At 39.9% G+C, this 25,437-nt stretch overlaps 1 protein-coding gene across 4 annotated transcripts in view; it reads left to right on the forward strand.

Moving 5' to 3' along the window:
- The window catches only part of NPAS3 (neuronal PAS domain protein 3), a 947,754-nt gene that overhangs the window by 855,804 nt on the left and 66,513 nt on the right, over window positions 1–25,437 (forward strand). The window lies entirely within an intron of this gene.

Here is a 25,437-nt window from a genome sequence, read left to right on the forward strand (position 1 = left end):
AAGAACAAAGACATCAAGGCAAATTATCAGCCTTTCTGTGACTCCTCCTAGAGAAGGAGGCCTGGAGGGCAGGCGTGGGCCAGGGTGTCGGGAGCACCAAGGCAAACGCAGAGCGCGGCTGAATTATCGCTCTGCCCATGTGCAGGGGAAGAGCCCAGTGAGCGACTCCGGCCTGAGGGTGGCAAGGAAAAGTGCACTTTCGGGAGTGAAGGTGAAGCTGTGTCCTGGAGATAGAGGCATCAAAGACAGCTACCATCAAACTTATATTTCATTACCACACCCGGGGCTGATGGCCCTCACTGGGCAAGTCCCAGAGCAACAACAACAAAAGGAAGGGGACCACAAATGCCACCACGCGGTGTGTGATGGAGGCGTGGCAGCAGCCCTGCTCTGGGGCAGGCAGACAGGCTCCCAGCAGACTCAGCCCGGCACAGTGAGCTCAGGGCTCGCCGGTCCCGGAGCCGGTGGCGCTCTGGAAAGAAACCTGCAGCAGTGGAATCAGCAAACTGGAAAAGGCTCCTTCAGCAGTGGTGACGTCCTTTGCAGGAGCCCCCAAATCCATGGCTGAAAGGGAGAGCTGGGAGGCACGATGCATTCGACTTTCAAGGGACTTTAAGAAATAGAGAAAGAAAACAGTAATCCTTGGAAGAGGCTATTAAGCTAAATTGTGAACAATGGAACCCGTGTTAAAATTCTGTAACATCTTAAAAACAAGTTAAGAGGTAGAAAGCAATGAGTAGGAAGAAGGGCCATTTTTTTCTGTAGGAAGAGGTTGATTGTAGGAGGCCCAGAAAGAGGGCTGACAATAGCTTCTTCTGTTTTAATAACGACCTGGAAGAGAAAAGTGAAAAAGTACAGTGGCCAAATGGGGTGGTGGAAAGGAATTATTTACAGGGATTCGAGTCATGAGACAGTCTAAGAAAGTCCAGAAAACACAGACACATGGGGGTAGGGAGGGCAGAAATTTTGAAATTATCTCAGCAACTAAGAATTCTGCTGAAGCAGGTGGAGGAAAGCCCACCTCAGAGAAAGAAAAGCCTCGATCACCTGAACAGGTCTCCCCAGTGCTCACTGCACTGGGTGTGTTCCCCTGACGGCTGCTTTCGTGCGTCACTGAGACTGAAGGTTGCTCATTGTGGAGACTAGTTTACCACTGCCACTATTAGACCTGAGCTCCTGAGTATTTTATTTTCTTTAGATGTAAAATAAGGACACTAAAATTGGCCTCATTTGTAGGAATATGGAGGGATCAGATCTGTTATTGAATGAAAATTTCAAGTGAGACAATTTTACCCCTATATACTTATTGATTGAATTACTAGATAATTCTTCAAAGTAACAGGGTGGCTTTTGTGTTCCATCCTTCAGCCTGCCTTTGGCACATGATTGGAGCTCTTTTCTGTTCACAAAAATGGCTGCTTCATTTCTATACATGCCCTGCCTGTGTAAGTCAGGCATCATCCCTGCAGAAAGGTGGTTGTTCATGATAGGAAGTTATTCGGCTTCTTATAAAATAAATTCTAGATATTTTAAATTTGAAGGAAATTCTGTCCTACCCTGAAGCTAGATGGCAGAAGGTAGAGTCAAACTCCTTGCTCCTTCCTGCACCCACTGTCCACCCCGCCCTCTGAATGAATAAGGAAGAGGGCGAGAGTTTGAGTTGTGGCTGAATTGCATGGCATCTGTAAGAGCAATAGTGTAGGAAAGAGAGGCTGATACTGTAACACCTGCAAAGCACTTTACAAAGCACTTTTATGCCCATTTGATTCTCACAGGGACCCTGTTGTGGAAGTCCACATATCATCATCATATAGATCAGGGGTCAGGAAGCTTTTTGGCTGAGAGAGCCATGCACGCCACATATTTTAAAATGTAATTCCATGAAAGCCATACAACGAACTGTGTACATTACGCATTATCCAATAAAAATTTGGTGTTGTCCCGGAGGACAGCTGTGATTGGCTCCAGACACCCACAACCATGAACATGAGCGGTAGGAAATGAATGGATTATAATACATGAGAATGTTTTATATTTTTAACGTTATTATTTTTTTATTAAAGATTTGTCTGTGAGCCAGATGTAGCCATCAAAAGAGCCACATCTGGCTTGCGAGCCATAGGTTCCCGATCCCTGGTATAGATTAAAAAAAAACCAAGACCCAGAAAGTTTTGCTGCTTTGCCAGCGAATGAACAAAGGAGCTGGAACTCCATCTTGGCTATTCTAACTATACAAACCATTCTTTTTCCACTTCACCGAATAAAAGATGGACGAAAATAAGCCTATTCTTCTTCAGAACTTAAATAACTTTACAGGCATGTGGGATGGTTGATATTAATCATAACTGTGATTTTTGCAGACCTCTTTCCTGCCAACCCATGACACACACACACACACACACACACACGGCCCATCCTGGAGAGCACTAAGGTAAATGGAAGTGGCAGCTTTGACACACTTGTTTGTGAGAACTGACCACTGGAGAGATTTGTTTATACATTCAGCATTACCTCTAGGAGATCTGTGGAGACTCTAGTGTCTATTTGCACTTATGTTAGTGATTTTCATATTACATTAGTGAATTTAACCTCTGTTAATGTGAATTAAGAAGTTACACAATGAGACTTGAAACAACTTTCAGACTTGGGCGGCAAATGCAGAACTTACTAGCAGAACAGCATTTTCAGTCTCTAGTTAATAAAAAATCAGATATAGAGACAGCAGTAGTTCCCGTATTTCAGATCCAGAGTAGAGCCAAGGTTGAAGGTAGGAAGTTTGAGATCCAAAAAGTTTGTGAATAGGAAGAGACAACTTGAGATCTTACATTATTCTGAGTTAAAGGAATGTAATTTGTGAATTATGTAGCTTCTTATTTACTAGAACTTACTAGCTAGCACCTCAGATAAGCATGGGTGCTGAAATCATCAAAGTAATTGTCAAATCTTGTTTATCCAGCCAAGGCATTGTCCAGCAAGCCCGTCACCGTGGGCTGGCCAACCAGAAACAGAGGCCTGAGCCACACTGGTGGCTCCTGGCCCCTGACCACTCTCTGTCCTAAATGACAGTAATGCAGAAACAGTTAAACTAGGAACACCCCAAAGAGAAAAAAGAAGCCCCAATTATTAGGATTGGCCTCAGGGCACTGCTGAGTGTCCTCAGGAAATTCTGAGCATTAACTCTAGTACTCTTATTTATTCTAGGCTTTCTTAATACAGTGACAAAAGCCAATTAGAAATGCTTTCAGGATCTGGTAATAAGTGGGGAAAAGTTGCACAGCTTTTACAAACAAAATCTTCTTTTCTATCTGTACATTATAAATATGTAATTTATACCATTGGGTGACCAAGATCCAGAAATGTACCCAGAGTGCCAAGGTTCTCAGGTCAGAGCCCAGTCTCATCCCACAGAACGTTCGGAACAGTTCTGCTGGGAGCGAGCACGGTGCAAGCTCACTCACCTCCATGACTGAAACCCCTCTCTAGTATTATTTTTCTTTTTACCAGGCAAAGATTTATTGCTATAATATACGTGCATGTACTGTATAATAAAACTTCCCTGATTACCTTATAACTGCACATTAAAAATTTACTAAGATAAAATTAATGTGATTTTCATAATATTGTTTTAATATACAAAATATCAGGTGACAAGGAAAAACACTATTTGGAATTCAGTGTGCAATATGCCTCTTTTGCAGTCCCTCATAACAATAGCTGAACTGGCAGACAGGCATTATCTGTTTAAAATTTCTGGACATGCATCCCAGGGAAAATGGCTGAAGTTGGAGTCTTTTAAAATGTGACCGGACAATGCTGCTGTGACTCTAACATAGAGGACTCCCCTGCATCACAGACGACGGAGCCGAGTCCACATCTATGGAACGCTGTTTCCTGGACACTCTTCTATGAGATTCAACCAGGGAACATAACTTCAAAGAACCTTTTGATGGAGAAAAAAATGTTTTCATTCTCCCATTTTATGATAGTACTGCAGGATACTTACAATTGATTTACTGTAATGACAGGACCTGGCGACTGTCCCAAAGGAAAAGAAATCCTACTTGTCTCCTGCCACCTACCTGCCACATTTATTATTCCCTGCTCATGGTGTGGACAGGAGAGTGACGGGTTAAAGGGAAAGATGGTTGGAACCTGGTGAACAGATATCAGAGTCGCTTGCATAAGGCCTGTGAGCACTGGTGGTGACATTCCCACGGTCAGGTGACTGTTCTCCCAACCCCAGTACAGAGGACAGACCTCCCAGCTCTGCTGCTGCTAAGGGGATGAGGGGCCGGCGAGAAGTAACAGTCTGGCTCCCACCCCGTTGGGCAAGGACTTAGCCAAGGAAGTGCCGGGACACTGTTCTGACCCACTTTGGGCCCTTCCCTTTTGCTTTGTTCCCAAGGCAGAAGGGGTACAAAAGCATCACTATGGCATGGTGAAAAGTTGGAGAAACATTCTGCAAATTGACATGCAAATAAGCAGTCCAAGTACTCCCTTTTGTTCTCAACATTCCCATCTCTGGGACCTATAAAAAGACCAATCAGAAGAGGGGCAGGGATGGGAGTGCCTGGTGGTTTTGCAGCCAGAGTCTCCCCTTTGAGGGGCTGTTTCCCTATGGCGACCCAGCCTGAGTTGGCACAGGTGAAACTAAACATGCATCTAACAAATGACCCAGAAGCCAACAGGCGGAGCTGTAGCACATCCATACTCTTTAGTAGCTTGCAAGCATTTGAGTGACATTGCCTGTGAATGATGCTAGCTGCCCACAGGAGTCAAAAGATTCAGATGTGCTTCATAACCTGGGGTCGTGAAAGAAGTCAAACATTTCCAACAGGACAAGGCCAGCTGTCTCTACAATGCCAGCTCCTGCACTTTGAACAGATGCATTACTTCCTGTATAAGGACATTCACGTTCTAAGACAAAATCCCTACCTGTATGCTAGACAAATGAGTTTGTAAAATTTGTTTTTTGAGTTTGCTCACTTTTATTGTTAAAAATGATGTTGAGCAGCCACCTGTGTGCTTGCCCCCAGAGCAGGGCAGTTGATTGCAAATTGTGGATTTGCATTCCTGCTTGGGAAGGGCAATTGTTATGTTAATGTGTGCTGGAGGATGGTTTGGGGCCAAAAAGAGAGAGAGAAGGAGGAAGAAAGGAAGTCATTTTTTTGCAGAGAAGAGGAAGAAAAAAGGAAGCCAAGAGGCAGGGTGCTGATGGAGAAGCCAGTTTGTGCAGAGAGGAGAAAGGAGAAGGTGTGCAGATGGGGAACCAGAGGTGACTATTGCTGGTGGGGCCTTTGATTCTAGGAAAAACTAGAGAAGATTCTCCTGGTTGTGGAACTGGAGAATGTGTCCAGGTTTTGGGGCCCTGTGTGTTTGCTCACTGGCCGGTACAAAAGTAGAATAAAGGAATGGCCCACCAATTTTTGGCTTCACTGTTTCTTTACCATCTACCCGCATCTAATGGGAACCTGCATGTGTATGGCAGCAACAGCCGCGACTACTGGCCATACACTGTATCATTTAATCATTTTTTTTAAAATCACCACTGCCCCTGACAACCTCCATGTCAAGCTCCCATCAGCAGATCCCAGGGCATACTAGATGCAGCGCTAAATGGAGTCAAATGTTACCTATGAAAGTGGAGTTGTTGACTGGTTCCAGGCCTGCATGAGGCTGCAGAACACCTCTTTGTTTCAATTTATGATAAACACTAGACCCGAAGAAAACCGGGCCATTTTTTATGTGGGCAGTGCATGCCGTGTGTAAAAGGAAGGAGTGTAAATGCTTTGAAAGCTGGGTTCTTTATTAGGAAATTATTATATTGATTCTGATTCTGATAAAGTAAAATTCAAAACAAAACAAACAAGCAAAAAAAAAATCCCTACTTCTTTTTATACTGTGTATTCTGCTCATCTCTCCAACAGGAGACAGATTCTCTGTGTTGTGCAGGGTCTTCATCCTCATCCTCTTCCACTCCTCTCCTCCCAATAATTCCAGAGCTTACCCTCCTTGAGAAGTATCAGCCCTCTTTCTCCCTCGCTGGAGAGTCTTTGTCAGGAAAAATCAAGCCACACACACAAAGCTCTAAATTCTATTCCTGGATTTATTATCTTCTGTCCGCCAAGAGAGATTAATTCAGTGTCAGCTCAATTGACTTGAAAAGAGGTTGTCATCACAAGTCATAAGAAGTCCAAAGGAAGACCAATCCTCAGACTGGTTAATTCAGTGGCCCAACAAGATCATCAAAAACCAGGTTCTCCTCATCTTTTTGTTTGTGCCTCCTCAGCATGAGTCTTGTCCTCAGTCTTGTTTCTCACTTAAGTTTGTAGTAACAGCCACACCCTCACAGCGGTTGTCCAGACGCAGAGATAATGTTAGCATTTTTGGGGTCTCTTTTTAAGTTGACGTAAAACTTGCACCAAAAGCCTAGTCCAGCAGACATCCCCTCCCTTCTCATGGTTGAACTGCATCGCTGCCAATGCCATCTTCCTTGGAGGTATTCTTACCATCTCTCTTTCTCTAATTCCCACGTTCAGTCTGTTAGCACTTCCTGTCAGTGGTTTCTTCCAAGTATGTCCTCCCTGGGACTAGGTCTCTGCACTTTCTCCGCCACCATCTCACCCTGCATTGTGACAACAGCCTCCTGCACGGTGCTCCCCCTTCTGTCCTCTCCCCTGTGGTCTCAGCACAAGAGCATAACCATGCCTCAACTCTACTGAAAACTTCCACGTGGTTTTTTTATCCTATTTAGGGTAAAAGCCAAAGTTCTTCAAGGCTGTATCCTTGATACGCCCACACCACCCATTTCACCATCTCTCTGCCTTCACCTTGTCACTCTCCTTCCCGGACTCTGCTCGGGCCACTCTGGCTCCCCTGCTATTCCTTACACGCACAATGCACATTCCCACCCCCGGGCCTTTGTACAGCCTGTTTCTTCTTCCAGGAACACTATTCTACCAGATATGCAAATGGCCTCTATATTACTTCCTTCAATTCTATAATCAGAAGCCACCTTCTCTATGAGATCTTTACTGGTCACTATTTAAAATTGCAACTCTCTTCTCTCCCTTTATCTCCTATGTTCATCCTGTCTTAATTTTCTCCATAACATTCCCTACCATCTAGCATACAATACAGCTATTTATCTTACCTTTTTAAAAAACTCCTAATGGAATATAAACTGTACTGGGGAGTCTTTTTTCTTTTTTCTTTTTCTCACTGCAGTAAGTTCAGAGCCCAGAGTAGTGACTGGCAGCAGTAGAAACTCATTAAATACTTGTTGCATGACTAAATTCTGAAAACAGTTTTGGGAAAGTAGACCCAGAGTTGCTTTAACTAGTCATCATTTATGCTTAGGGCTGAGCTTGCTTCCCCTGAAGAATGTAGCCAGGCAGAGGGAGAGTGGGTACTTGGGGGGAGATAAATGTTTGGGGATAAGGGTTTTTTTATAAGGAATAAAAGAAAGACATGAAAAGTTTAGAGTAAGCAACTAACAGTGCCAATTACACATTGCTTGGTTGATTTCTCTTTTAAAAAGCAAGAGAGAGCCTGACCAGGTGGTGGCGCAGTGGATAGAGTGTCGGATTGGGTCGTGGAGGATCCAGGTTCGAGACCCAGAGGTCGCCAGCTTGAGCGCAGCTCATCTGGTTTGAGCAAGGCTCGCCAGCTTGGGCCTGGGGTCGCTGACTCAAGCAAGGGATCATTAGTCTGCTATAACCCCCCCACCCCCAGTCAAGGCACATATGAGAAAGCAATCAATGTACAACTAAGGTGCCGCAACAAAGAATTGATGCTTCTCATCTCTCTCCCTTGCTGTCTGTCCCTCTCTCTGACTCTCTGTCTCTGTCACAAAACTAAAAAATAAATAATTAAATAAATACATACATACATAAGCAAAAGAGAAAAATATCACACTTATCCTACATCTAGAACAATACTGTATTTAATTGATTCTATTTTTTTTCCATATTTTGACATATCTGACTTCGAGTGCACCTTGGAGTCAATGCTATACTTATGATCCGATGACTGGAACTACTTTTTTCTTAGTGTTTCATAAAAGGAAGGGTTATCTTAAAATGAATGATGTATCCCTTGAAATGTGGTATGCTTCTAAAGTATGAAACCATGCTAAGGGGAGAGAAATATCCTCATTGTCCATAGACACATACGCAAGCTGCTATTAAATAGACTGGTTTTGAAACCTCTCATAATCTTCAGCAACACTGGACACACTCTTTTCTCCTTCCTTCCTGTTGGGAAGCTTTGATTTAAGATAATGTCTGAGCAGAGAAGCTTCCTTCAGCAGTGTCATTTGACCCAGATTGTATGTTTTTATAGCCTGAGCCAATTAGTTAAAGTGACTTTGACTATAATAGGGACCTGTGACATTCTTTAATATTATTGCATTAGTCACCCTGGAACAACTTCTGGCTTGTGTTTGCAGTCTGGCTCTGACGGTACCTTCTTCATCCCGATAGTTATATGATTGGTTGCTGTCCTATAATATAATGACCTCTGAGTCCTTGAATATAAACCCTCTCTGATTTTCTTTATTTCAATAAGCCCTCAGTTCTTGATGGAACAACATGAATCACCTTTATTGTTCTGATTACTAATCAAGGGTTGGTTTGTTGGTTTGTTTTTCAGTCTTTTAAACCTATGTTAACTAAATGAGGCTTGGCCTTTGAGTCAACTTGGGTTGTGCTCCCAACTCCATTCCTGGGGAATGAAGTACACGTGGGCAAATTGCTTACCTACTTCTGCTCTAATTTTTCTTGCTACCCATAGAGAGATTGTTCTAGCTTGATCACCAAGCTCTCCAAGTCTGTGCTGGAATGGGTTGGTGGTGCCAGGCGCAATGTGCGCTTAACCTGGGCTACAGTTCCAGCCTCCGTCCCAAGGCTGCACTGGAGGAGGGCTGGATCTCATGAAAAGCACTAACTTACCTATGAAATAAAACTACATAGGAACTGACCTTGAAATCCTTGAGAGCAAGACAATGTGTCTCATTGATCTTTGTACCCCATCACTTGACAGACTCTCCTTGCAAATGGAGACAGTATCATTATAATTCACTTCAGCATCCCCAGCGTCCTGCAGAGGGTAAGGACCTCATGTGATCTGTTGAATGAATGAATAACTGACACAAGGCACTCCTGCTAGTGCCATCACTAGTTCCTCAAAGCCGTGATGGAAAACTAGTTTATCATTCCTTCCATGCCTTGTTTGTGTATCATATCATTCTTGTTTTTCCGCATACTTCTACCTTGCATTTATTTTTTTGCCTCTTTTCTTTTCCTCATTGATATTATGTCATTTTTTATTAATATAAGACCTAGTCTCTTTTTTGTGGTAAAATACACATGATATAAACATTACCATTTGGGCCATTTCTAAGTATGGCATTAAGTACATTTGCATTGTGCAGCCATCACCACCATCTACCTCCAAAATTTTGTCATCCTCCTAAACTGATCTCTGTACCCAACAGCTTTCCATCTGCCCCTCCCCCCAAGCCTCTCATACACACTAGTGTATTGTACTTTCAATGTCTATGAGCTTGCCTAATCTAGGTACCTCATGTAAGTGGAATTCGTGGAATTCTACTCTCACATTTTAGAGATTTGCCCTTGCTCCTTCTGATCCTCCTTTTCTTTTATGCTTTTCCTTTCATTGGTCCTCACAGCTGCCTGCTCCTTGCACTGTCTCATTTTCTCTGTACTGGGCATCCTTGCTTGCCATTTACTACAGAGCACTTCCTGTTTCTTGTATCCACATTACAATATTTTTTTATTTTTAGTTCATTCTTTTTAGAAGTTGTTGTGTTATATTTAAATGTGTTACAAAAATTTAAGGGTAGAATATGACTCTTTAAAATTTTGGGCCCTGGCTAGGTAGCTCAGTTAGTTAGAGCATTGTCCTGATATGCCAAGATTGAGGGTTTGACCCCCAGTCAGGGCACCTATAAGAAGCAATCAATGAATACATTAATAAGTGGAACAGCAAATCGATCACTCTCTGTCTCTGTCTCTTTCTGTCCTCCTTCTTCTCTCTAAAATCAGTTTTAAAAATTAAAATTTTTTTAATTTGAAAACTTAAAAGCAGGTTTCTGAAAAGGGCTAGTTCACAAAATGACAGCACTGAATAGAGGCCCCAAATACAGAGGAGAAGAGGGTATATGTAGTTAGCAGGGGTTCGCCAGGGAAACCAGTGTTTCTGTTTGAAAACCTTTGTGGGATTTATATACATTTATGGATCACCAAATAACCTAAGCATTCTCTGGCATTTTTCATATATATATATATATATTTATGTGTGTGTATGTACATATATGTGATATGTATATATGTGATATATATATGTGTGTGTGTGTGTGTGTGTGTGTGTGTGTGTATATATATATATATATATATATATATATATATATATATCACAAAGAGAGAAAAGTCAGTTTCCTCTGTGGCAAAAGATAGAAAGGACTCCTGAGGTTCAGCTGCAAAGGTATACCGATTCCTCCTCTCATAAGGTTAGACAGTAAGCACTCTAATTACTGCTATTCAGCACCAGCTTTCTCTAAAATCTACTGTTGACAGCAGGCTAAAACAGGTATTTGGGGGCAGTTATGAACAGTACAAGCACCAATTCTTTAAACACACAAACATAAGTACATAGAGTTAGATATTATTATAGAATAACAAACATACATTTCTTGAAATCTGGAAAGCAAAATAAAAATTAAAATTACCCCAAATTCCTACTCCCCTTTTGCAAGCATTCTCATGTTTCTTTTCATGCACCAAGATGCTGAAATATATTGTAGTAGGGATAAAAGAAAGTTAAACATTTTTAAGTAAATTACAATGAATATCTAGATTTAGTTCAAGCCATGGTATATCAACTATAGTGCGTGTTTTAGAGTGCACATAGACAATGGATCCTCCTTAAAATGGAAAAAATAAAAGTGCTTATCTCAAAGACTGTTGTGACAACTAAATTAAATGTGTATGTAAATCACCTGGCATTAATCCTAATTCCCTGTACCTCAAAGCTGGGATGTAGAAAATACAATGGCTATTAAGAATATCTAGCTTTCATCCAGCATATGGATTTAAAATCACAATGTTGCAAATTTGGCAATACTTGCTTTGTTGATAGTTATATTTACTTTTTAATAAATATCCAAATATTGGTAGTTTATGCTTTTTCAGTGTTTTAGGTCTTGGAAAAGCATAAGTCGTTGGCACATGCAACCCAGACCCAGCAGCTGGTTTGCAAACTCAGACCTACAAGGTGGCTATAAGAAGGGCATTTCTGTTTTGCAATGTTCCTAGGTTCCTATTTTGTACATTTTAATGTAGCTTCGTCTGTATAATTTCTATGTGCTTTTTAAAAATCATTCTTAGTCCTCTGTAGTTACCTTTTCAGCCTCTCTCAAGTTTCTTTCTTACTACCCTACATCATTCTTCCTCCTCGTTTTTATGCCCTGTTTAATTCTCTACACTCTTTTTTGGATTTGCATTTTCTCGTGTTCATTTTCTTTGTAGCCTTTCTAGTAAAACCAGTGACTGTAAAATTCTTAACATTTTTAATCAGGTTCATAGTACCTAGCCATTTCTGAAATTCATCAGCCTAGAAGTCTTTTACCCAAAGTCATGTTGATAATAATAGCACAATCAGGAATGTTAGTGAATATATAAATTTTGAGACCAAAATAGTAACATGTGTAGAGTTTGTTTTTTTTTAAATACTAATCAGATTCACATTTGATATGGTCTGTCGGTACTCATAAGTGCTCACCCAAATTTTTGCTGCAAATTTAATTTACATTAATCACACCTTACCTTCCTATGGATTTATTTGATTCTCCCAACAACCTCCTGACGTTAGGTAGGATGTGTAATACATGCCCTTCATAGGGATAAGGGAGTGGATGATGGAAAGATATATGATTCATGACTCTAGAGCTGTTCGGTCATTAAGCCAAAGCTAGAACTCAAGCTTCCACATGCCATGCTGTTGCTCCCCATGTCTGTGGCCACTGTCTTGCCCAGTGGGACCACTGCTGTTATTCCAGGATAGGCTCTTCTCTCTGGCACCTAGGCAACCACTGAGCATTACCATTCTTTCCCGCTCCTTGACCCATCCACCCAGTAAGCCTAAAAGTAGATGTTCAGACCAACCTGCAAAGATATTAGCAGCACCAGCTACAACCGTAAAAGCTAACATTTACCGAGTGCTTGTCATGGGCCAGTGATGTGATATGTATGAATTAGGTTCATGTATCCACTATCTATGGCAATTTAAAGTGACTACAAAAGCATCTCCAAATACTATATGTATTACTATGTATTACTAAACATTACCAAAACTGTTTTACAGAGAAAATGTATCTACCCAGATGAAGGGAAAAGAAAAAGAAGAAAGGTTTGGGGAGATTAAAATAAAATCAAAGTGGAACCAAGGAATCTGGGCTCCAAGCCCTTTTGTTCTCTTGAATGAATCACTCACCTGTACCATTCACCCTGCTGATGGACTTGTCCCAAATCAGCCCTGAGCTAGTGACACTAGGGAAGTAAATTTTTATGTTTAAGATTGCCTTGCTGTTCATCCTCAATTCTAAAGGTCTTCTTTTTATGGCGAGGCACTATTACTCCTCAAGGTATCTAAAAGACCTCCCTGTATGCCTGTGTTCACTGTTGGGGCACTGTCAGCAAATCATAGCAGAATTTGGGGATATTATAATTAGAGGGAAATAAAGAAATCCTATGTTTAGGAAGAAGAAACACTAGTGCAGAAATCATATCAATTGGGGACAGGGGATGGGGAAGAAACCTCATTGCCAAATATAAATTTCAAACAAAAGAAACTAGTCATTACAATACTAATTATTATTATCATTACTAATAGAAAAAGAGAAAGGCTTGGTTCTAGGTTCACTGAGAATTCTTGAGTAATTCTTCTTTAGAGCCTCCCAGGAGTACAAGCCTATAATTTTAATTATATCTTGGCATTCTCATAAAGCAAACAGCCTGCTCAGGTAGTATTTATTACCTGTTAGGAAGAATACTTACTTATGAATATGCTACACAAATGCCAATTGCAGTGATCGGCAGTGGGCCTTTTCAAGGACAGGAAGGGTGAGTTGGAATACACATAGGAGAGAATTTGCTCATTAAGGGAAGGTTTGTTATCCAGAAACGTATAATTAAGGTGATGGTCCCAGCTTCTGTGACAGCCAACATTAGGTAGTTGTCTGATTGCTGCGTGGGTCAGGGATCAGCTCCTGCTACAAGATGTAGCCACATTAGTGTGTTAGTGAACGGGTTAGAAAGTAAATTACAGCTGCCTGTCTCGGGCACATTATTGTCAGTCTTCATTGTTTTGTTTTTACTGTACATCAGCAGGACTGTGGCTTCTGAAGACTTTGTGTGACAGGTTATGCATTTTATCCTTTGAGTAAACAGTAATCATGGTGTGAAGAAAGTGGGGCATTGGAGAATTTTTCCTATTCTTTGAGAATTCCACTCTTCCTTTTTAGTTTGCTCCAAGGGCTCATTGGGGATACATATATTAAGCCCTTTAAATAGTTCATAATAAATCTTTGTCTCAGGCTGATTCTGACAGTTTTTTAAAGAGTCTTTTAAGAGAGAATCCTCAATCATTTGTTAATCCATGGGGTGATCTTCAGACTTCGGGAAAAAAATAACAGCCCAGGCTCTTGGGTAGTGAAAATACAATGTAGGGAAAAAAATATATAAATATGGAAAATCCCAAGAATATCACTTTACTGAGATTACTTACATGTTCTGCATGTTTCTAAATGCTTTCTTTCTTCACCAACAAGCCAAAAAGAGAAAGAAAAAAATTGTCATAATAAGGATTTTTATTGATAATTTTATGTTTTCAGACTTACATAAATCTTCTAAAATGTTAGATTTCAAATTGTGTAAGAGAGAATATTCTTTTCTGAGCAAACTAATTCTCTTGGTAGAAAGATAATTTCTCTTTGCCCTTGTTTCCTCTTTAAGACTACCTCTGTCTTCCCCTAAATTACTTATATACACACTGCTATTTTTCCTGGTTGGGAAGAGCTATGCCACTTTTAGAGAAAGGATTGTAGATATTGGTTATTAATGTCAACAACAACAAAAGAAAAACTTTGAAGGACAAGGCATAGCTTTCCAGGTTGGTGCTACATATTTTAGCTTTCACTTTAGATGTAAGCTAGTTTGTATATTAGATGTTCATATTTTAAAGACTATAACATGGTGCCTGACCTGTGATGGCACAGTGGATAGAGCATCAGCCTGGAATGCTGAGTTTACTGGTTCAAAACCCAAGGCTTGCCCAGTCATGGCACATATGAGAAGCAACTACTATGAGTTGCTGCTTCCTGTTTCACCCCTCCTAATCTCTCTCTCTCTCTCTCTCTCTCTCTTTCCTCTCTCCAAAATCTGTAAATAAAAAAATACTTTTTGAAAAAAGAATATAACATGATTTTGGCACCAAAAATAATGTACAACGCTTACCAAAAGAAAGTAAAAGCATTATTGCCCACGTAAAAGATTAATATTAGTCATCATTACAATACCTGTGCATTTTTTTGTATAATGAATGGAAAACATTTTAAAGTCTCTCTATAAAAGAACAGAGTGCTCGATCTCAAGTGTTTTATGGATAAAACATTTACTTCTTTAGGGAAACTTATTTGAATGTATGTGGTTTTGCTTGTAACTGAAATGATTAAGGAGAAAAAGAAGGGACACAGGTAACAGCTTTGATTGAAACGTGAGAGTAGGTGTGACCACAGAGGCATCTGCTCCGTGTATGTGATCTGAACTGTTGTGTCATTTCTAAAATGCAGCTTCTCAAGCTATTGAAAAACACCGAGAACTTTACTAATGACATGCAAATGGAGTTTTGAGAAATAAATGCAATAATAAAATGGAGAAATGGTCAGAGGATAGCCCACTGTTAAAGATGGATTCATTTTCATGTTAGGTCAAATAATTGAAGACCCAGAACAAGGGCAGCCATAAATACCTGGAGGGCCTGCAGCTGAGAGGATTAACCACAGAACAATTATGACAAATGCAGTGGGAGCGGTCAGCTTCCAGGCAACGGGAATACATGGTGCCAGTTTTTAAAATAATTATTTGACACTATACAATATACAGCTTAGACTCAGAAGCCATCCGAAATAATGTTAAAGTGTAGATGTTAAAGAGAGCTATATGTGAACTAGAGAAAGGAGCAGTAATTAATATCAATAATAACAAATGTGCTTTGCACCCAGTTTAAAAAAATACTGCTTCCACCCCATTTTCACCATCATCATCAGCAATAGCTTTTATCTTTTTTAATTGAAGAAAAGAAGGTAACTCTATAGCAAGGATAATTACAAACTATTTAAAGGGAATCAAAAAATGACTGCTTTTTTATACCCACTACTTGGGAAGAATATGCATAGCTTTGAAGAAAATATACATATGACTTAGTGTCAAATTCAGGTATGGAAATGATGCTGATACATGTATCATGAGGCCTACACATATATTAGCTGATCAAGATTGTACTAATGATGTCTAGACTTTCTCACAGTAAAACAGGGCTACTTCTGGCAAAAATTAGAAGACTTTGCTTAGGAACTGAGATGGAGCAGTGGGCACTGAAACTTATTGGATCATAAAAGAACGGGAAATTTGCTAAATTAAAGACATAAAAAATAGATAGGCATTAGCAAAATAACAGGTGAAGCTAGTTAACAGGTTATCTCCCATTTCTGACTCTTCTAAATTATTGCAAAGTATAAATAACATTAAGACTATTCTCCAATAAGTAACCCTCAATCCTTTATTGATGATGAATTTAACATAATACTTTGAACTGAAAAGATTTTGAAAAATAACCACTTCAAGAGACGGAATAGAGATGTAATAAAACTAACAAATGATAGCTGCCCAGTCAGATTCCTCCAATGTGATAAAAAAAAAATAAATAAATTATCAGAAGATACTCACTCAAGAGATAATTGTGGAGACCTGCCAACCCAGGCTCTCCTCTGTCCTCAGAACACACACTCACAGGAAAAGAAAAGCTGGCCATTGGACTAGGCCCCGTTTTTGAGAAAGCAAATTTGAAAAAGCCACATGGTCACACCAACATTCATTTGGATTTTCAGTTATTGCTTAGTTCTTTAACACACTCCAGTGAGAAAGTCCCAGCCATTCAGAACTGTTTCTCTGTCTAACGAAAGCATCCCTGGCCAACCTCCTAAACTCCTTCGTCCTTCATTCTTTATTTTATAACCACATGACCGCTCTCATGTACAACCTTTCCTTGGTGCCTCAGAGTCCTCATTCTTCCAGCAGCAGGTGGCCACATTTAGCAAGTGAAAATACAGGATTCCAAATTAAATTTGAGCTTCTATATGCAATATTTAGGTCATACTAAAAAAAAAGTCATCGTGTATCTGAAATATATTTTTAACAAAGTGTCTTATATTTTACCTGTGAACCCTAATTAGGAGTAAACGCTGCTATAGCCACCACCTCTCCCACAGACCTCTCTTCTGCCTCTTCACCTTATTGAAACCTTTCTCCCTTGCAGTCCACTACTCCCAAAGCCCTCTGTTAACAGAGGCCATGACTCCTATGCTTCTGACTGTCCCACATGAAAGAGGAGTGTCATTAGAGTGTGTTCCCACTTCCACTTCCACACCATTTCTCCCAACATCCTCACTTAAAAACTTTTTCTTAAAAAAAAAAAAGCATTCTATACCTGTTGTCAGTGCTATCATCTGTCAACATGCACGTCACTTCCCACCCTTCCTTGAAGGTGTCATCTTGTGCTCTGCAGTCTTCCTGTGGTGGCCTCCTCCAGTGGCAGCAGGTGCCGGACAAGTTTCTGGTGGCAGAGACTACACCTGTGTCCTGACCATCAGGGCTCAGAAAACTCGTTCTTTGACTTACATCTAGCCTTGGCGTAATTGTACCTTGACCAATAACTGTGCTTCATTTTTGTGGCACCAAATATCTGTTTTAAAAAAATGAGAAAACATTCTAAGGTACAAGAGCAAAGAAAGAAGCTACAAAGGGGGAAATGTATGAAGTTTTTATATAAAATTTAAAAATGTGTATTGATGAACATTATTAATATCAATAAGAGGGAAACATTTGCAAGAAGTATGTCAAAGATAATATCCTTAAAATGTAATATGTGTGTAGTAATTTCAAACTGATAAAAAATCAAATTAGAAAATAGTCAGAGGACATAAATATATGATTCACTAAAAAATTTAAATACCCAATAAATGTTTTAAAACATTTTCAACCTTATTAGAAATATCTATAAATGCAAATTAAAAACACGAGATGTTTTTACATATTACTTTTCAGAAAAACCTAGTGAAGTATCTTTTCTTGTATCTTCTTCTAATTTAATATTTTTTATCAAATAAAAACAAATATTTTAAGATGACGATCACTATGAACACCATCAAATACTGCTGATAAACATGTCAGCTGACACAGTACAAATTTACTAGAAATCAATTTATGCATATTAGTTTTGTTAAAAGCTTCTCTTTAACCCAGTGATACTTTTTCTATATATAGACCCTAATATACTGCTCACTGAAATTAGGAGATATTTCAAAATTAATATGAAGCAATAAAAAAAGAAGCATTTGATTTTTTTGTATTAAACAAGAACATCAGAAAAGCAAACAATAAGTCAAAGAAAGCTGTTTGATTATGCAAATGAGATGCAAAACCAACTTTGATTTCATTGGTGAAAATGCACTATACAAAAGCCTGAAGGTGCTGGAGTATCTGCACGTTCCCTGATCCTCTAGTTTTTGTGATATTTTGTGTAAATAATAAGAAATTTGAATGAAGAATAATTTTTAAAGAATCATCACCATGCAATGAAATATTATACAGCCAGTAAAATAGTATGTTTGAAGCCACTAGAGCCCCAACATCCTTCTGTTCCCTCAAACACTGGCTAATAAAAGCACAGCTGTTGTCACATAGTGAGCCATGATTTTTTTAATATTAAAAAAAAATGGAAGATACAAGCATGATCCTAGTTTTGAAATATATAGATAAATAATAAATAAGACCACAACAAAACATATTATAGTTAACAGTTATTGTAGTTAGGTAATAAGGTCCCTGGAGATCTTTCTTTACTTATTTTTAGCTAAGTATAACTGGTATATAATCCTATTTTGGTCATATTAGTTTCAGGTGTACAATATAGTGATTCGACATTGTAATTTTTTTATTTTCTTACTTAAACTTTTTTTACATTTTCCAAATTTTCTGTGAACATGGAAAAAATGGAAAGATAAACAAACTTGTTTGAAAACAATAAATAATTTCAGAAATCATTCTCTGAACAAAGCTCCTCACCCATGTCACCACCCCTGCCCTGTCACCCTTCCTCCCCAGCTTGTCACTCTGTCAGTTTCCACTTGCTTGTCTCCTAACCCTGTGGGATCTCTCACTCTATTGACTTCCTTTCACTCCCATTGTGCCAGCTCCCATCCCTGGGAAAACGTCACCACTTAGAGCATTGCTGGGAAAAACCACAAAGCCAATATTATTAGGGTACCCTAGGAAATGAGTGCTCTTAAATTTAAGCCATGCTACTTCTAGCCACTGTGAAATCTTTTTGCTTATTTCCTACCAGTTCTAGTTGCTTTGCCCACATGGGCAGATTCATAGTGTTTTTCACTCTCAAAATCCTCTCCTTCTGCCACTTCCTTTATCTCAGCAAACAACCTTTGCTCGATTAAATTGTTCAACACCATTCCTATCACACATCTCTCTCTCTCTTCCTCTCCCTCTCCCTTTTTCTATCACATCCTTCTCTTTTCTCTTCCCTCAAATTTAGAGGCTATCTTCTCTTTGTCTGTTACTGATTAAATATCTCTTTAGATTTAAATTCCTCAATTAGTGTTTCCAATGTAGACAACTTTAAGCTTAATTCTCTCAATCAGTAAATATACTGACAGTTTCTTTGTTTTTACTACAAAAATCCATCAAAGAAAATAATATCATTCATTTACTCAATCTTCATCCCACTTTGCTAATAAAGTGGCTCTCTCTGGAGAGCCCCAAAGAACTGCCATCACCAAGGGGCTTAGCTGAGAGGCAGGGGACACTGAACAGTGCTGTCATTTCACTCTTCCCTTAGTTTCCTATGTGATAAAGTACGTGATACATTAAAGACAAATAATTTAATTTTGGACAAAAGTTTAAATGGTAAACACCAAAAATACAAAGAGTACAGCTAAAAATAGGCAGAGGACCTAAATAGACACTTCTCCAAAGAGGACATACAGATGGCCAACAGCCGTATGAAAAGATGCTCAATATCACTAATCATCAGAGAAATGCAAATTAAAACAATGAGATGCCGCCTCATACCTGTCAGATTGGCTATCATCAATAAATCAACAAATAACAAGTGCTGAAGGGGATGTGGAGAAAAGGGAACCATGTGCACTACTGTTAGGAATGTAAATTAGTGCAGCCACTGTGGAAAACAGTGTACAGATTCCTCAGAAAAGTTAAAAATAGCATTGCCATTCAGTTCAGCAATTCAGCTTCTGGGTATTTATCCGAAAAAAACAAAAACAATAATTCAAAAAGATATATGCACCCCTATGTTTATTGCAGCATTATTTACAACAACCAAAATATGAAAGCAACCTCAATGTCCATCAATAGAAGACTGCACAAAGAAGATGTGGTGCATGTATACAGTGGAATATTATTCAGCCATAAAAAAGAATGAAATCCTGCCATTTGCAACAACATAAATGGACCTACAGGTGTTGTGCTGAGTGAAATAAATCAGACAGAGAAAGACAAATACCATGTAATTTTACTTACATGTGGAATCTAAAAACAAAAAACAATAAAACAAAATAGAAACAGACCTATAGATATAGAGAACAAGGTGATGGTTGCCAAAGAGTAGGGGAGTAACTACTTGGGAATCATTTAAAAAAAAACAAACAAACAGCTGACCATACCTTCAGTACATACACACACAGCCTCCTCTCTTACCTGCACTACTGCAGAAGAGGAAAGTTTTAATAATTTAAAATATCCAAAATGATTTAAAAAGCTCAAAGGATAACATTTCCAGAATTCCTTTATCTCTAGTTTATATACATCCAACTAATAGTTTTCTGTGAATCATTTTACCAATCTAGAATCACAAAGTTGCAACACAAATTGTGAGCATGGAGGTATGTGTGTAGTATCTTCACCCAGATGTCAGAGACCCCAGGTGTCAGAGAGACGCAATCACCACCAAAGTGTGGTTCTTACCACTCTGTCTAGTCCCTTAACACTGCATTATTCTTCTTCAAAGCATTAATCACTACCAGAAATTGTTACATATTTCCCCCTCCTCCTGAATATAAGCACTGTTATTGGCCCCAGCTCATTATACTCAATAAGTATTTAATTTAAATACCTAAACAGAGACTAAAACATGTGGTAGGTACTTACATGTGCTATTTAAAATATTCATATTGTCTTTTAGGTTCATGTGCTGAGTAGGTGCAAGAAGTCCCAGGACAGGCAGAAGCTCAACCTTTAAAAGCCTACGAGGTGCGCTCCGTCCACAGGCCTGCATGTGGAGAGAGGCGCTTTGTGTGTCAATGGCTTGAATCACTGCCTGGTTTTCCACCCAGGGCAGCATAACTATTTCTCATCACATGGCATTGTTGCAGTTAGAGAGCTTTAAAGCAATGAAGAGGCAGAATGCATATATGTGTGTCTACAAGTGCCTCTGTAGCCAGGCTCCTCTGTGTAACTCCTTTTTAAAATCCAGCATGTCTATGACATTTGTGCCTGAGACAGAGATTTGGCCAGAACACTAAGAAAATAAACATGGCTGTTCACCTCAATGCTGTCAGCCGGTTACTGCCCCATGGATAGGCTGCACGGGAGATTCATGTATATAAAATAGTATATTAAAGTAAACTTACAAAAGCAAAGAGCAATCATTTCAACCATAATTTTTTTCTTCCTCTTTGGAATTCTAATTTTAAAAGCATTAAAGAAGACAGCTGCTCATGCTGTGATATGCGCTAAACAGCCTGAAGGATGGAAAAAAATATATTTGTAGCTCATAATAACTATTGACCTTTCTGATATACAGTGTTCTCTGTGTTAGCTATTCGGTTCTATCAACAGTGAAGATTGAACATGACTTTTTAATAGAAAACATGGGGTTTCAAGCTGCCTTCACAAAGGTGTTTATGTATTGTTATTTTGTTTTGTACTACAAAGACCATGCCTGATGCCCTTTGTCTGACATCATGTTGTCGTTTAAAAAATCAAAAAAAGAGAATAAGAAAAGGAAAGAAGGAAGCAGAAGAAGGAAACAGAAGAGGAAAAGAAAGCCTCAGTATTATTGAGTAGGTTTTATATGAGGAATTGACTCGTAACCACTTTATGGTCGTGATAAAAGCATTGCCACACTCGATCCTATACGCAATATTGGTAATGGAATCCAAGTGGTGTCCCGGGAGGACGTGCTCTATATTTCTCCCAGAATAGATCCCTCAAGCGGCAACATTTATAGGGAGTCTCCAAGAAGATTTAAAACTCGCCTGCAGTATTCACAGGGCATGTTCCTTGGAGTGCACAGCCTGCTGCAGATTGGGTCATGTTAGATGTCATGTACTCTCAAAGGCTGTCTTTACAATACCCAGTTTTTCTCCTTGAACTTTCCTGTTGCTTAGGAGTTGTGTATAGAAACACCCACTGGTAGCAGCTTGACTGCTGTGTATATTTTCCCAGGATGGTGCCATACAAACACCAACTGCAGAGCAGCAGGTGGCCGCTGCACACTGTCCTCCCCCTCAGGACAGCCACACCAAGTAGCAACCCCTGAGAGGTGCAGGAAACCCGAAAGGCAACCTTGTGCATTCTGATTCTCATCCAAGGCAGGTGGATATTGCCAGGGAGTTTGTGCTGATGGGTGGCATGGGTTGGCAGATTATTTTTTTTCTCTTTTTTTTTTTTGTGGATTATTTTTAATCTTACTTTGAAAGTTGATTGCAGCACTATTGAACCACAATTATTTTCACAGCTATGCTCTAGAGTTTCAGTTAATGAATCACAAGTTTCTAAACAAAGCCAAAGACTCATAACTGAGTAGGAACAGGAATCAGCCCTAATGAGAACAAACTTGGCTTTTTCACAGTCCTCCATAGAAAGCGCAGAAGCCATAGAAGCTGACGGCTGAGCCAGAACAGAAAGGCTGGGACTTCATCTGCATGACACCCAAACAGTGGTACCTCTGTAGCTACAGGAAGTGGTGGGCACTGCCTCACCACCAGCGGCCAGGGATCCAGGCTAGTCCACCAAGGGCCGCTACCCCCTTCAAAGTTGTCCTGCCACATGGTGGAGAACAGGCCAGTGGGACAAAAACCAACTCTTAGAAGATGGAGGACAAAGTATCCTCTGATTCTGAGGAAATTGGGCCAATCCTTTTTAAACTATCAAACCCACTGGTCCGTGATTCTGAAAATAACACTTTGTAAACATGCTTCCTTAGAGGTGACCACAGGGGGCAAAAACATAGTGATCCTCTCTCACAAACAAACAAACAAACAAACAAACACACAAACACTTCTTAGACAAGATGCTTGGTATAAAAGAATAGCAGAGGTAAAGGAAATTATTATTATTATTATTATTTTTTACAGAGACAGAGAGAGAGTCAGAGAGAGGTATAGACAGACAGGAATGAGGAGAGATGAGAAGCATCAATCATCAGTTTTTTTGTTGCGACACCTTCAGGGGTCCCCAAACTTTTTACACAGGGGGCCAGTTCACTGTCCCACAGACCATTGGAGGGCCACTACATACAGTGCTCCTCTCACTGACCACCAATGAAAGAGGTGCCCCTTCCAGAAGTGCAGCAGGGGGCCGGATAAATGGCCTCAGGAGGCCGCATGCGGCCCGCAGGCCGTAGTTTGGGGACGCCTGCTAGTTGTTCATTAATTGCTTTCTCATATGTGTCTTGACTGTGGGCTTTCAGCAGACTGAGTAACCCCTTGCTCAAGCCAGTGACCTTGGGTCCAAGCTGGTGAGCTTTGCTCAAACCAGATGAGCCCACACTCAAGCTGGCAACCTGAGGGTCTCGAACCTGAGTCCTCCGCATTCCAGTCCAATGCTCTATTACTGCGCCACCGCCTGGTCAGGCAGGAAATTATTCTTCTTAAAAGAAAGCGTCTGAATGTTACTTTACTCAGCATGCAGACATGCAGACTGAGTTCCTACCTATGTAAGACACAATCCTAGGCACATGGGTGGTGAGGGAGGCTGGAGAAGAGCAGGAAATAGGTACAACAGGCAAGCAAGATATCAGGCCTGCCTTTCAAGATCTCACAAGCTTGTAGATGACACTGTTGATAGCACCTTCCACAAATTGCACATTTAAAAAAATCAATTGAGCATTTACCTTTGAAAGTAATCAAAGTCAGCATTGCTGGTAGGTTTCCTTGCATTTGTGAATTCTGCAGGTGTTGATACATTGGGGCATTGGGGCAACACAGTCCTTCTATCGTGAGTTTTATATGCATACATGGTTGTCACGTAGCAAAATTAGTCTATGATTTTTCCAAAGAATTTCTACATGGATGTTATATTAGTTCTCTATCATTACATAACAAATTGCCCTAAATATGGACAGCTTTAAAAAACCAAAACTATTTCACATAGTTTCTACAAGTCAAGAATTCAGCAGCAGCTTATCTGCATAGTCCCGCTCAGGATCTCGTGTGAGGTTTCAGAGGAGAGCACAGACATCTGAAGGTTTGACTGAGTCTGGAGGGTCCACTTGTAAGCTCATATGACTGTTAGTGGGAAGCCTCCATTCCTCACTACACTGACCTCCTCATTGGGGCTGCTCGAGAGCCCTCATGACGTGGCAGCTGGCTTCCAACAAACTGAATGACCCAGGAGAGAGCTACTAGGAAGCCATGCTGCCTGTTATACCTGAGTCATACCCTGCCAATTCCACATGTGCTATTAGAAGTCATCAAGTCTAGCCCACATGTAAGGGTGAGGAAGAGGGCCCCTTTTGCAAGTACTGAAGAATTTGTGACGTTTTTAAATTAGTACAAACATCATCTTAGATAAACATAAACTCTACTGGGTCAATTTGTGTGAGAAAAGATTTATTTTTATCATGCTTAGCCTACTTTTGGAAAACTAAGTTGCAAAGATCCCATTACATTAAAGTTAACATTTAATAAATATTTGTTAACATGTAAATATATATATGAATGTTATGTATAATCTTTGCTGTGGGTACAGGCACCACGCTAAGTGATCAAAGCTAGACCTGTCCCAGCTCTGCTGCCCTGGAATACCTAGCATAAGAGATAAAACAAGGATATAAATAACCGTGAGGACAACACATGGGCAACATCATGACGTTTGGAGTCAGACAAATGTTTATCATGTCTGTGTGCTCTGGCACTGACTGTCTGTCTGACTTGGACAACATACTGACTCTTCTTGTATAATTATAAATATATATTTGGGTATTTGTAGCAATCAGTGTAGGCTAAGTTATATTGCAGTAAGAAAACAGTTCCCAAATTACAGCAAAGATTTATTTCTGTGAGGGTTGGCTGAGCAGAACTCATTCTAAGACCCAGTCTGATGGAGTATGCACCATCTGAAATATTGATTGTCGCCCTAGCAGAGGGAAAGAATGAGCAGCATTGCATGACTGGCTCTTCTCAAAAATTCCACCAGGAAATGACACGTGACTTGCTCACATTTCACTGGCCACAGAAATTCACATGACCAGACCTAACTTTCAAGTGGCTGAGGAAATACAGGAAAACTCTTGTAAGAAATAAAAACAATTGTCATATATGAGGCACATACTCATTCTAATGTCCTAAAATACATCACTGTCTAATCAAGCTAATAGCCTATGTCAGTGAACCAGTTTGGACTTTGTCAAGGTAACCGCAAAAGGAACGGACATCTCCCTTGTCTTGTGCAAGTTGTTTTGGTTCTTTGCACTTTAGTTTGTACAATGTGCACAGAATATCTGAAAAAAAAGATTCATTCAGACAATGAAGTGGGGGGAAAGTATATTTAACCTCATATCTTAATAATGACTTACCTCCAACTCCACTTCACCTACTTTGTTCACAAAACAAAGTTTTCTCAAAACCTATTTTTTTTATTTTTTCTCCCTCATACCTCAGGATTTGAACGTTCTGACTCTTGAATGGCACTGAAAACTCCAGTAGTGCACTAACCCTGGAGAGAATACTGAGAGGGTTCAGAAAGGATCTTGCCTGGGATTGGCCAGTGAGAACTACATGACCGTCAGCCCCTCCCCCTCCTTCCTCTCTCTCCCACCTTTTCT

This window comes from Saccopteryx bilineata, chromosome 4, assembly GCF_036850765.1.
Source record: "Saccopteryx bilineata isolate mSacBil1 chromosome 4, mSacBil1_pri_phased_curated, whole genome shotgun sequence".
NCBI classification, from domain to species: domain Eukaryota; kingdom Metazoa; phylum Chordata; class Mammalia; order Chiroptera; family Emballonuridae; genus Saccopteryx; species Saccopteryx bilineata.